The sequence below is a fragment of the Atractosteus spatula genome, chromosome 9, assembly GCF_055471065.1.
Source record: "Atractosteus spatula isolate fAtrSpa1 chromosome 9, fAtrSpa1.hap1, whole genome shotgun sequence".
Taxonomy (NCBI): Eukaryota; Metazoa; Chordata; class Actinopteri; order Semionotiformes; family Lepisosteidae; genus Atractosteus; species Atractosteus spatula.
This window is the reverse complement of record NC_142714.1, coordinates 17,286,215-17,301,075: the sequence shown is the minus strand read 5'-3', so window position 1 is coordinate 17,301,075 and position 14,861 is coordinate 17,286,215. Positions and strand designations below refer to the sequence as shown.

The following is a 14,861-nucleotide window of genomic DNA, read 5'->3' as shown; positions in this document are numbered from 1 at the left end:
TTTTTGCTCTATACTTTAAAGGAAAAACTGAAAGGTTCTGTAGTTTTTTGTGGTGAAGGAAGGAAGCCTTTTTCATGGTCTCTTCCCCTCCTGGCTGCCCCAGATCATTTGTTTTCTGCTGTGGTCTCTCATGCATTTGATGTAGTCCTTAATGGTTCAGCGAAAGACCCCCATGCTGATAATGCTGAAGTTCACTTCTCACCTGTGATGCATGTCTAGTAAAGCAAAATTCTTTGATTTCTTCATCATCCAAACTGCCTGATTTATTTCAACGAAATCATGGAACAATGAACCCAATTGCTAAAATGTAGAAATTAGAATGGAGAGTTTTCATATTTAACATTCTGATCTGATCTGCTGGTTTGCCAGTTCATCTGAGTTTCTCATCAAGCCATTTTTAAAGGAAGTCATGGTATCAGCTTCAACAGCAATGCTAAACAACGTGTCCCAGACTCTCACAATCTTTCATACAGAGTGGTGTCTTCTGCTCACAGTCTTAAAAGCCCGTTTCCATTTACATGGTCCTCTGTTTCAGGTTAATCTATTGATATTGAATCAATTAATTGGATTGTTCAGGTTTAAAAAGGACAAATTTATATATTCTGTAAGTGTAAGTAAAACATTCCTTTGGGCACAAGAATGTATCTGGCTGCACTACTTTAGACAAGCCTCAAAGTGACAGTGTCTTCTTTGTAACATAGTGACACAATATTCTAAACAATATCTTGCAAAAACTTTATACATTAATATATAAGCACTTGTCCCTCCCTCTAAACCACATGTAAATAAGTGCAGCTTTTCAAATCATTGCATCCTAGGAATCAGTGCCTCAATCACTGAATGTTTCTTGAAAGGTTTCAAGCAGTAATTATCAAACAAACAGACCTGAAATAGAAATCATTAAAAGAGCCAACTTAATTCAAGGAAATAGGGAATAAGATAGGGAAAGTCGGCAAGACCACTTTGGCCTACAAACAGCAGATTTCAAATGCCAAACTGAATTGCAAATTTTTGCCACCAACAGAATTTTTACATTGCTACGTCTGCCTAATTTAACATATCTGAATTAAAATACTATAATCGCATGCAATGTGTATAAGGCTGCACAGTGATGTGATGGTATGTACTACTTGTATGTACTTCTTAGATCTTTTTCCTGTGTTCATGTGAGTTGTTGTTAGGTGTTTTGTTAGGTTTCAACTTACCTTCCAAAATAAGGCACGCTATGTTTGGCTGCTTTAAAATATTCACTTTCTAGAGAGGGATTTCATATATCGGGAGAGAGTTTACTTTTCACGGTTTAGAATGTACTGACTACTGGAATATAAATACAACTAAATGAGCAAGATAGACTGAATGGCCTCCTCTCATTTGTTGTCATTGTGATGGAAAACATCACACTGCACATATCCAATACCATTGCATAAGTATACATTTAATCATATAACCACATTACACCACATATTAACACCCTCACACCCGAAGAAGGCTCCACTGCCGAAACATTGTGTTTCCTTTCTTCTTTGTTCAGCATGGAATAAACCTATAACTTGTTCCATATTAACCACATGACTGAAAGTGGATTATTGAAACATAAATGTAAATTAATTTATGTTTGCAGAAAAAAATAACTTAAGCCCATTTCTGAATGAAACAAATTACTTCAGTATAGTACAGTCTCAGATATGTATTTTTTATCAACATTTATTTTCATTTTCTCTCTGTAAAGTCAAACACATTTCCACTTATTACGTAGTTCTTAATTAATGTAGTTCTTAATGCTAAAATGAGAAGATAAGAGATAACATTGATGATCAGATTTCCAGCTAGTCTGATATTAGTTAAATGCAATGTGTGGTGGAAATGTAGGATGCTGTGGTGTTCACTGATTTACATGGTCGGTGAGTTAATGCCAAGCACACAGCACATACTGTATACAGTATATTTCCACTATATTCATTTGATAGAGTTAACCAATCGGAATCTGTGACATCTCTAATTGCAAAAAAGTATTTCTATAAATACATGGTCATCCTGACCAGAGTCGATGTTTTCCATATTTGTGGGTGTTCCTAAAATTTTAACCAGTGAGTAGATCCATAATTGACCATATATTACATGGTATTCATAATTTTCCATATATATTTTCATCCTATATAAAGCAAATTGGACTGCCAATAATTTACTGAGGAGGCCAAGGACATATATGGACATATATACAATATATATACATGTGGTGTTCATAATTTACCACATATATTTTTTTATCTTAAATAAAGCAAACTGGACTGCCGATTATTTCTGACAAATGTCACACTATTATCACATTCTTTCAAAAATATTTGCTGTATTTGCCAAAGTTATTCTTATGCTGCTTTTAAGAAGTTGTGCTTATGGACAATAATCAAGTTAATGAGCACAAAGTGTACCAAAATATTTGAATTGTGGGCTTAATTTCACAATTACTTTCTCATGAGCTGATAAGTTCACAGGAAATGATTGACAAGGCTTAATCTCTTCAGAAGTCTTTTAGTTTTTATCGGAACAACCTTTACTGAAACTGATTACACTGGGCTCTTGGCCTTAATTTTGTAACAGACACTACTTACTATTTTGACTAACCACATTTCTAACAAGGCACCTGAACTCAAGAATGATAATTATTTCAGAAAAGCTGTCCTTCTTATTTTATTTTAGCTGCATTTACACATAAATCTTCTTCTTGGTAAGTAGGATTAGTCAACTTTGAAATCTATTGTAACGCAATTACAACTGTTCAATTTGTAATTTACTGTACTATGGCAAAAACAACCGTGGTCCTTGATTTTTACCTTTAAAAAAGTGTCATAAAGTACTTGTGTTTACAATGCCAACCCCAAGGGCAAATTTAGACAGAATTGTGGCACTGAGCTCTGCTGAATCTTTCCACCCGAATAAGCATGAAAACAACGCTGAACTCATTTGCTTTTGCACTGCCTCAGTAAAGCTAATGCAAAACTCTGTAGCATAATTCTTGTATTAAACTAACATGCATAGAAGAGACCCCTTTGAAATGCTCTGACAGTACCCCTCCTTAGTAAAATGTGTTTGTGAAATGAAAGAGGAGCCCAATAGGTAGGAATGATTCAGTGGCTACAATAACTGATAAAATGCTTGGTATGAAAATGGTAAGCAAACTTACTAATTTTTTGTTCTTTCCCTGTACAAGAAAAAGAACTGTTAAGTATTGTCAACAGCATAATAAAAGGAAATAATTTATTGCCATATTATACCAGACTTCCAGAATTCCGTTCCAGCCATCCATGTATTTCCTAGCTGATTGATAAAGTACGGTGTCAAAGGGAAACTGCAATCTATCCCAGCAAACAGCAGGAGAAAGGCAGTATACAGCCTGGACAGTCCATCACAGGTCATGCACAGACACAAGGAACTGAAGCACCTGGACGAAATGCATGCTATCATGGGGAGAACATACAAACTCCACACAGATAGCACCCCAGGTACGGAACTGAACCCAGGACCCCAGCATTGCAAAGTAATGCTAACCACTGTGCCGCAGAGCCTCCCAGAATTCCTTTCAGCACCCGAAATGCTTGAATGTCTCATTTCCCTCACTGTGAAAAGTACAAACTATTAGATTTTTTCTGTGCTTGTAAGAAAACCCATGAATTTAACCAGCTTATTCCTATCGAATCAGCAGCCTCACAATGAGTCGCTAATCCAAAGTAGAACAGTAAAGTTTACTATTTCCTGCACCTGGCAGACAAAATCTAGCACCAGACACATGCAGCCGACATCTTAGCCATCTCCAGAGAGATAAAGGACCCCCTGCTGACTTTCAGCCCAGCCCAAACCCATAGCAGTCTTTAGGAAAATTCAACTTCACAACAGGGAGTCCTGAATAAGAATATCCAATCTCCTGTCCTCAGAGTCATCCTGCATTCAGGGCAGAAGCTACTATGAGATAGCCTCTGAGATAAACCATTTTGTTGACAGTATATCCCCTATAATACTTAGCATGCTTATCAACAAGATAAAAAATTGTTCCCTTTTGAAAACATTCCTTGGGACTATTTTCTTACAATTTGGGATATTCCCATATATTGAGAAACACTAAGGACACAGTAAACACTATAGGTTCCAATTCACATTTATTGCGTTTTTAATGTTGCTCATTATAGAATGTACATAAATCAAAACAGCAGAATTCAGACATGTTTTATTCTGTAATTCTGGATTAATGATAGAAGAGTTTGTTAATGTGATCCTCCCACCCACCAATTTATCTTTCAGCACAAAAAAACTGAAGACAAATGCTAAAGTCAAAGCTAGAAGTGTACTATTGTTTTTTAAAATAAATGAGAGGATGCCAAACTGACAGGAATAAATATTTTGTTTTGAAAAAAAGACTGCACCACAGATAAAGCAGGAGTAACATTTATTTCACAATTTCTTATGTATCATACTGTAACCACTGAATATAACTGCAGAGAGCTTTGGGCAAATTAATTCAAAGGCACTTTTAATATCCATAATATACTTCATTTTAATGAAATTGCATTGTGAAGATGAGATTTGGGATGGCTATTAAAAGAAAAAAAAAATCCACACTTTTTCCACCAGGTCAGTTCTGTAAATTGATCTGCTCTCTCAGTTAAAAAATTATGGGTGATATGTGAACTTTTTACCCCATCAGTGGCTTTTCTGGTTATCTGAAACTGTATATCTTGAGCATGTCAAAATCTCAAAGCTGAAAGAAAGAAGGAAAAGAAAAGAAATAGAAATTAGTCATTTGTATATGAACAGGCTTTGAAATAAACACTAGTGTGAAAATGTGTTACAAACATGAATGTTTCCAGCATGATTCTCAATACACACAGGACACAGGAGAACTTTCAAATTCTGTTAATTTCTCTCATGTTCACAATGAACCTTCAGAAACGTGCAGAGTGACTGAAAGTTTCCCTTTGGCAGTAAGCACATCCTGTTGCACATCAGGGCCACCCTTTGCTTTTAAAGTCAGCCTTTACACTTTAAAGTCAATTAACAAGATTTAAAAAACTAGTGTGTCCTCCCCACTTCTGAGCACTCCAATAATAAGATAAAAACAGTATAAGATAGCACAAGCAGTTGCACTATAAAGAAGCGGTAGTGTTAGTAGTTTACAGCTGTAGAATGATGAATAACTGTGGTTGTGCCAGTTGTTTCCATAATATTGTTTTGTAATAAAACAAAACAGAATACACAAAAATAAACCGCATAAATAAAACTTTTGGTCACAGTAAAATGAAAGAAAAACAGTAAGCCTCTGAAACAGGTTTTGAAGACAAGACAAAACTTCAGCAAAACTCAGTTTTTGCACTAGTGTAACTTAAGGGTATCTCAGCCTTCACCCAGCCTACTAAAATCGGGTATTTTAGCTGCGGTTAGTAATTGTACAATTTGCTGAGAAACTGTATACCAAATTCCCCCTGAATTCACAATGAAAAGTCGGTTCTTTGTTCCCATTAGCTTCACTCTCAGACCAAAATGAATCGCTTCGTACATAACCATTTTCATCGTCATTATCAATTAAAGCTAAGCGGCAGGCTGTCGAAGCTGCCCTGTCTTAAACTGTTTTTTTTTCTTTTCCTATGTAACACATGAGCAAAGCGCGGCAAAAATAAGTCACCTCCCCTTGGTCTGCAGGAAACGCTGTTCTTTGGGGAATTTCCCAGCCACGTGTCAAAGTACGACATGGAGAGGCGGGACCAAAACAAACCGTGATTGGCGCGGTGTGACAATATTCTTGACAGTCTTAAAGATACAGCGCTGCCTACTTACACAAGCGCCAAGCTGGAGGTTTGTGGCGGACTGCTGTATGTAATACAGCGATGCTTACATGGAAAGTGATACCACTCGTCCCCATTACCCGTTCTTCGTTATTAAAAAGAGTTTAACAAAACAACTATTCTACATAATGCAATTATTTTAACCGTAATAATAGCAATAACTGCAAAGGCAATAATTATTCGAATAGTACCCCTAAAAATATTCAACCCTAGCTTAGAAAAAACGGGAAAAGTATAAATGACCGTAAATGACATCAAACGTAAATTAGTTTTATAATGTTTATAATATTCGGTAATTTTTTTTGCATAGGGAACTTCTTACAAGTTAACTAGGCTTATTATAATAAGCTACTAGGGAAACTGTTCCGTTTAGAAAAGCAATACATTATGTATAACGCTGACTGAATTGTTGTTAGCTGGCCATCGAACAAAAAATATAAGTTCGGTTCAAAAAAGGTAAAAGAAATGCGGTGCCAGAGCTTTAAGACGTTGTATTTACTTCTCTGAATGACGTCGATCCAGGGGGAGGAATAATTTGCGCTGACGTCTAACAAAATTAAATCGGCTTGTTGCTGAATGCCTACCACAATGAAAGTTGTCGTGGAGGGATAAGGACAAGATTTATTTTTCGGCGCTGGCAGAAAAAAAACCCTCAACATCAACAGGGAAGATACAAGCTAGGAAAGACAGAGCAACTGGCGGTGGGTAATATGCCATTATCTGTAAAGAGCGGCTGGCTTTCTCTCTACCATGTGCAATGTGGATGCAATTATTTTATGCGTATTAATATGCGCATCAAAGATTCACAGCAGCCATAAAAACACCGGTTTCTGGAATCACTGTTGTCAGTCTCAATATCATGGCACGAAACAAAAACATAAATACACGGGATGATAATATTGTCTTCTTCATCCTTTTGCGATACGTGGGACTGTTAACACGCTGAGAAGTCTCGAAAAACATTTTATAACAACTTAGCAGCCAGCACAGGCACCAAAGGTTACGAAGTTTGAGCGTTTACTAGTTAACACAGATGCGACGGTAAGGAAACTACAGTCTTAAGTTTTAAAACTCCTCTTCCATCACTGTCAAACATTTTTGTAGTATATATATATAAAATGGAATTGAGAGCGACTATAGTCAAATATATTGTCGTAGACGGATATTTTAAGGTTTTTCCTGCGAGATCTTAATTTTAATACAATTCGTGACAATAAGGTCAGTTTGGGCTTTTACGGTCCAGAAACGTTTCGTCATCTTTCTTGGATTTAACTGGACTACTAGGAGACAGAGGATCTGGGTTAAGTCAAATAAGGTGACTGGACTGTCGCCGCCTTTTAAACTTTGCTACTGGCTGGAGCTATTAGGAATGGGGACGGGAGACGCGCTTGGTGTTTCTGTTTTGTTTTTTTGCTGTAGCTTCCGGGATTTGTCAAGGCAAGCGCAGCTCTCCAGAGTCGCAGGGCAGTGATACGAACGGAGCCAAGCCTAGCAGCAACAGGGTTAGTCAGTCAGAAAACTGGCTTTAACACGGTGACAATATCCTTCATTGAAGTTGTGCAAACCAGCAATTTTTCATTTGACTGACCCGAGCTGCGTAAACGATAGCTGGTCGCTTGTTTTGTTTTGCTTGACATAGTCGGACGCAACACTGTAACAGCAAACATTTGACAATTTAGTTTCCAGGATCGGAAACGAAAGAAGTAAACATAAAGCAATCTTTTTTTTTCTGGTAACGCGACTGCATCCGAGATGTATTTTCTTGTGCATTAGGTCATATTTAATGTTTTTTTTTACAGATTTTTGTTATCCAGTTTATTGCCTTCAGTATTATAGTGCATTTAACACTAATAAAATGTGTTAAATGGTACGTAAATGTCTGACATATTAAGAAAAGATCGTTTAAATGTTTGGTATCCATTTTAACATGGTGTCAATTTGCCCCGATATTAGGGAGTCCCTAGATGGGTGAATCTATATGGATCTTGCATACTGTAATTTACTAAACGGGATATGCAGTTCAGTAGACTCTGAAGATCAGCTTAGCTGCTAACACAGTTTTAACTGAACTCTGTACACTTTTTTTCTTCCTTTGTGCAGTTATGTGATCTGTATTGGTAGAATTTAAAATTGGCTCAATTTTAAAGAGCCAACATTTGCATAGAAACAAATTGTTCTTTTGCTTTTACAGTATTTTATTTTAACAACACAGCCTGTTCTTCAGAATTTTAAGTTTCAGACGAGACGCCGACCACGTCGCGGATTCTTAGCTTTGGCAGGATAAATGCATTGTTACTAAAGTTTAAAAACCTCCATCAGCGAGATTGTTAATACTAGACGTTTGCACGACAAATCGATATTACGGATGGCGTTTTGTCCTTTTGGAGCGCTTGGATAAGGCTGCAGATACAATAATTTATCACGCGTGGAAGTACTGTAAGAACGATTTAGTATATTGAATGTTAACTGTTCTTCAACGCGAACTTGAACGGATGGTGTAAGTTCTTTTACACCGCTGTGTGCAGTCAGGCTGAAATAATTCCGAGCGCTGATTAAGTAGATTTCCGTCAGTTGCGCCCCTCTACAGTCTTTTTTTCCTCAAACTCATAAAACATAGCATAAGCTTCAGCGTGCATGGAATATCGGTGCAATGCTAAGTAACTAAGCCTCCATTGCAAAGGATTTTTTTTTGCAAAGATAAAAGTATTTTGAAATACATAGTTAAAAGCAATGGGACCGTGTTCGAGTTTTAAATATTTTCGGTAAATGTTCAGTATTTCTATCGTGTAACGCAGTGGGAGATTACTTTTGAGTTCTAGTAACAAAAACCTCTACTTTTACATTGTGCAAGGCTTTTTATGGCTGTCTTTTGCGTAGTCAAGGGAATAAGGTATGTACCCCCGTGATTTAATTCAAAGAACATTATGAGCTGTGGAACGTCAAACATATTATTAATATCATGTATAGAGTTTTACAAAAATGATCAGGTACTTCAACACAACACAAACCTACCTTTACCCGCAGAAGCGATCTCGCCCTACCGTGCCTTTTTCCTTCATAGTCATTCACGGAAGAACTACCGCCCTCTGTCTGAGAGGTTTTTCACGTTTGTATAAAATGTGGCACGGATTGCATTGCAATACAATGTTACTGAATTAAAGAAAGGCTGCATTAAAAAAATTACTAGACTTACAGTTTGTATCTTCTTGATCGGTTCTTTTTGTATGTAGTGTGTGTAAGAGAACCATTAACAAGTGTACGCTTTCAAGCCAACTCTCATATTAATCGAAGCGCGGTAGCTCCGTTCCAAAACGTTTATTAATTAGGACAAAACCCAAGAAAGATTGAAGTGATATTTGCCAGGTTTGTAACCCTTGGGGAAAAAAAAAGTATTTTGGCCTGTGCTCTTCAAAAATAAAGCCAAACCACTGTTCAGTGAAGTGTCACCGCCTTTCGTGTTCAGCGTGGAATTAAAATGTTTTGTTTTAAAATGTGTAATTATAGTTTTTGAAGTTGCTGGATTATGCGGGAGATTCGGGGATATGAAGTAGTAGAAAATGATGCAACATCCTTTATGTGTTGAGTGAGTCATATCTTTCCATTTCAAATGTTTCCTCTGGGTCCTAAATAATGGCAATATAGAAACTAAACCCAAAAAATCCACCAGAATACCTTTTCCCCTTGAACGCAACCAGCCGTGAAAAGCTGTAGTGAAAATCCACCCCAGACTAGTTAGGTGAAGTATTATTATATTGATTCAGGAAAAAGAAGGACGTGTTTTGTAAACGTTTCATTTGCTGCTGTTCACACGAACTGCACCTTTTGTATGTTAGTTACCTTTGGTATTTGTAGATGTATTGGACATTGTTTCTTGTCCAGATATTTGCCAGTATAGGTACATCGAGACAACAGGTAAATTAGGAATATATTTGTCAATGAAAGTTTCATTTTTCGATGGATTATCAGGGCAATGTTATAACTGCAATAAACCACAACTGTGAAATTTAATGCATACTGACATGAACCTCTGTAGCGCCATCCTCAAATATGAGTGGTTATCATGTTCATCATTTCCTCGCATTTGGAGAGAATAATTAGATTAGTCACATGTTAGAAAGAGGAAGTTCTGAGCTGTAGTGCACAAGTGGCTGTATATTGCACTGAATATGATTGTGAAAAAATGACAGTTTTACTTAGTTTTTAATTACAATTCTGGTTTTCTTTAAAATGAATAAAGCCATGCTATAATACTAGGCCAAGTAGAATGCAGTGCTTTTTGGTCACATTTAAATATCAAACAACAAAATGCTTGCAATTGTCCACAATGAAAATAAGACAAGTGCATTTTAACCTGTGTTGCAGAGAGAATGGGGTAATTGGGATTTCTAGTGTTTAAAAATCAGACTCCGTGTGATTTCATTAATTTGTATCATGATAAAGCAGCTTTAGTAGAACAAATCACTGGAGCATTCATAAAACAATCATACATGTTTAACCCCATGACTACTGGTACTTCAGATCTGTTTGCCTTATGGTGTACTTTATGGGTCTATAATACACTCAAATGCTCAGTGCTGGAAGTTTCATCATCTTTTGCAGTTTTTTTTCAGGGGAAATTATTAGAACACCATGCTGTCATATTGGAATTCATGGCTGTCTTAATTTCTATGAAACATGGGTCATCTCTGACATGATCATGACTATCAGCGAAGTGCACATGGTAAAGAAGTACAGCAGGAGCTCATGCAGCAGAGGGTGCTATGCACTCCCTTTGTTTGTGGTGTTTGAGAATAACAGGGAAAGAGGATAGATTTCCCTCCTCTAAGTGTCTGTATCCCACAAAGTGCATTGTGTTATGAAATAGACTAACAAAGCTGCCTTATTTTTAACACTGCAGCTTTGCATTGCTACTTTCCTATTACTAGTCCTTCAAAGACACTACCATTAAATACCAGAATCAACTTGAGCGTCTTAACGAAAGTCTCTCCTTCTTTCTGTCTTCATGAGTCAGTGCTTTGGTTTTGCTGCTTTTGAAATGAGTAAGAATACTACTGTTCAGAATTGCAAATGGTTATTTTCATGTCACTACTGTAAAGAAGCAGATGCTGCACACATTCTAAAATAGTCAATTTTCTGCCGTATTCTTAGACCTAATTCAGAGTTTGCTAGGGAAGCATAGTAAACTAGGAAGTCCGTGCTGGTGCTGACAGACCAAAGACTAATATTGTTCAGCATCTGAGGTCAGTTCAATCAATCTGTTAATTATTACAAGCAGTGAAAGCCTAGAGTGATCATAAGATTTGGTTTGTCCCCTGTTTTTAATCTGTCTTACTGACAGATCAGACAGCCAAGAAACCTTATACTTGGTCAGGTGTACTGGGGAAAAAAAATACATTCAGTTTGTGGCAGAAACTGAGGTTCTGCATCAGCCAAAATGGCGGCTTGTTGCATTGACTGAAATGTAACTGGGCAGCTGACAGCTCCTTCATACATCATCATCATCATAATAATAATAATAATAATAATAATAATAATAACTTATATAGCACTTTTCTGGACACTCCACTCAAAGCTCTTTACAGGTAATGGGGACTCCCCTCCACCATCACCAGTGTGCAGCCAGTACACTCACCACACATCACCTATCAGTGAGGAGAAGAGAGTGATGAAGCCAGTTCATGAAGGCCATGATTGGTAACGGGCAGTGGAAAATTTGGCCAGGACGCCAGGTGCAGAAGTTGTTTTGAGTTTATGCCCACAGCGGATCATAAACTGTTTGTGAGATTAGCCTATATAGTGCACTGGTGTTCCAGAACAAATAAAGATGGCCTAGTGCTATTTTGTTTGCAAAAAAACTGTTTGGGGAGCTACTAAGAAATTAACACTTGGCCAATGTTAGATAGCTAAAGCTGTTTGATTGCAGTTTGCCAGTTTTCCTATATCAGTCCATCAACTGCTCTAATACAAATTGCTCCATTTTAAAATGGTTTGGCCAATTCTAAGCATGATTTATTCAAGAATCCCACGTTTTCCATATTAGCTAGAATGGTACACATTAAATTTCATGAATAAAATGGCAGTTAAGTGGCTATAATCTGCCATTGTGGTATTTAATGTACTGATTGAAACCTGGTGAGTTTTGACAACATTCAAAATGCTTCAGACTTGCATGTCAAACGCTCAGTTGTCCTTAATAGATCATCACCTGTTTGGCACAGCATGCATCACAAAAAATGTTTGGTGGATTACCTCCACCACTTGGCAGGTATCATTCTTCAATGCAATTACACAGTGACTGCAAAAATAGTGTTCTGCCAGACAAGGGCATTCTGTATACTGTTGCACTGATTTAATTACATTATTAAATTTTATTGAATTAATTAAATTTCACCAACACCCCGACCTGCTTTTGGCTTTGCACCACATTCAGTAGGTTGTAGTGATACAGTTTACGTTCGCATTAGGTCATCACCTGCTTGCTGGAGTAGGGACTGTAACACAAGCTGCAACTAACAGAAACTGTTTATTAAGTTAACTCCAGACATAGTAGGTATCATTCTAGTGGCAGTACAATTACAGCATGGTGAAATGGGGTTTCTGAACAAACCAAAATGACTACCTGACACCTCTCTTGTCCTGTACCACAAATTGTTACTGTTACTGTTTGAAAACCTGTTTAGCCAGTTAAGTCCAAACTTTATAGGTATCAATCTGGAGAATGTGCATTTACAAAATTTGTAAACAAAACAACAGGTTTTTTTTTAGTTTAGTAGATATCATAATTCTCTTTGCATGCAGTCCTTTTAATTCAAATTGTTAATGCCCATTATTTGAGGTTCTCCAAGATCATCTCTTAAATATTTTTGATGAAAAGTAGATCAGTGGAAGTCAGTGGCAAACAAGGAAGTTCTTTTTTTTCTTTGCAGAGCCAGAACATTGCAAAAAATAGCTCTGGCCTATGCTTAGACAAATACTTACTGTTTAATTTACAGCTGATGAACAAAAAGTGCTGAGTTTCGCTTCACGTTTGCTCCAGATTTGTTTCCATTTAGTCAAATAAATGTAGAGTGCTATGGTAAGTGTAATGGTATTTTGTAGGTTGTAATTAAGCAGTGTATCTCTTAGACTGCTATAGAGTCTAAGCATGGCCCCTGAAGGATTAAGCCCTAGCTGTCTCATAAAGTACCTACCAGTGTGAGACGCTTATATTTGGGCAGAGTGAGCTATAAACAACAGGAGGACATCCCAGAGATAAAAAGTGAAATAAGTTCCAAGTGCAGCCACAGAGGAATATCTTTTCCTGGATATAAAGGTACCTGAGCTGGCCCAACATTATATTGATTTTATTGTGTTGATATGTTATTACATTGGATGTAGTAGTTAAAGTAGGGCCTACTTTAGATTCTAGCTCGCATTCGTCTCCGGGCTCAAAGGAACTGATACCATTAATAAGCAAAAATATATTTTCAGTTGGTGTTTTCCCTGTCCTCTTATATTTTCCAAATAAACTTTTGTGAAACATCTTGGTCTCTAATCAGTTGTTTATTGAAAGTGTGAACTAAGTACTAAGTACTTCAGTTCCCTTCAGGTAGGTTTAGTTTAGAGCAATTTTCAGGATGACAGCCCATTTTTAAATATGCACATATGAAAAGTTGGTAAGTGGCTCAGGCAGCAAGGGAAATAGAGACAACATTCACGCCTTTCCCTGCCAAGCTTCCACTTCGATAAATTTAGTAAATGAGCAGCCTGACCGCAGCCAACATTGTGGTTTCATTGCTGTGACAAACTCTGCTATTTATCTAAATCAGAACAGAACATAGCCTGTGCTGCTCTGAAAATCCATAGTTTTGCTTTTTATTATTCTATTTTTAAAAATAGTCTCCAGGAAGCGAAAAATTGAAGAAAAGCTGTAAATGCCTTGGTTTTTAAATTTTAGCTGGCATAATATGGAGAGCGTTTAAATTTTTAGGAGTGCCACGACTTAAAACGCAACATCTAAGCATACATTTTCATTATTAATGAGAACAGAAATTGTAGTTCTGCAAGAGGCACTTTGTGACTCTTTGTCAGATGTACAGTATTTGTCTCCGCTTGAGTGTGTGGAGTGCAAAATGAAGCATAGTTTAAGTGAGACTCCTGCTTAAAAAGTGAAAGCAGTCTTCAATTGTAGTTGAGTTTAAGTCTGATAAATTGAGTAGTGGTAATGTTAGTTCTGAATGGATGTGTTGGTGTAGCTGTACAAACATTATACTTTATTATCTATTCCTGAGAAGTTCAGATGATTGATTTATATGTTTTTGTTGGCTTGTATATTATTGTCCGTAAAGTATAACAGACCTAACATTTTAATAGTACATAGTATTCTCTTGGCTTAAAGCCTTTCACAAACAGCACAATTCCCTGGGTAGTACAGTTACATACACAGACCTCCACAAGGAGGCCAGAAAATATTTACATTGTGGGAATGCATTAACAAAGCTGTTTCATCTACTGAACTTAAGTTTGCTGCAAATTGGGAAGCACTTTAAAGCGGTTTACTGTAATTGTAGCAAACATGTTATTGGGTACTTAGTTCCAGAAATTAATACAGCTTTAAATTATTCTTTGGCTCTTACCCAGCAGGTATGTGGTTTTGCCTAAACGAGGCTGTGCTAAGAGATATCTGTTGAGTTTGCATAATTGCTGAGAGAAAAGACTTCATATAGGGATAGTTAGGTGGTTTGCTACTTATTTGCAATGATACTGCAAATGCTTGGAAACCACGTGAGTGGAATTTTTTTCAGAAGAGGCAGACGAGGTGCTTGATTTTGTCAGTGCAGCAGTGCACTGCTGTTGTGCGTGCACAGTTGGTATCGTGTTCTGTGTTCCTGATTTGCATATGTGCCAGTGGAAATTCAACTGCTTGACCTTTATAGTTTTCTGGGTTTTTTTTTTGCTGTGTCTGTTTTTCTGAGGGTTGGAGGGACAAACAACCTTGAGATTCTCATATCAGAGCATGTTCCTTGTTGTAGTATGTACCATCTAGTAATT

The 14,861-nt window shown here is 37.0% G+C and overlaps 1 protein-coding gene and 1 long non-coding RNA gene across 4 annotated transcripts in view; one reads left to right on the top strand and one right to left on the bottom strand.

The window, feature by feature from the left end:
* Positions 1–4,421: 4,421 nt before the first annotated feature.
* Positions 4,422–8,883, bottom strand: LOC148828312 (uncharacterized). The gene is made up of 2 exons (XR_016091644.1): positions 8,844–8,883; positions 4,422–4,750 (listed from the first exon to the last, which is right to left on the bottom strand). It is a non-coding gene; the product is annotated as an uncharacterized LOC148828312 (long non-coding RNA).
* Positions 6,380–14,861, top strand: part of bmf1 (BCL2 modifying factor 1) — a 28,186-nt gene continuing 19,704 nt past the window's right edge. For all 3 annotated transcript variants that reach the window (XM_088925677.1, XM_088925676.1, XM_088925678.1), the window contains exon 1: positions 6,380–6,532. The gene's annotated coding sequence lies outside the window, so the exon portion shown is untranslated. The remainder of the gene's footprint in view (positions 6,533–14,861) is intronic.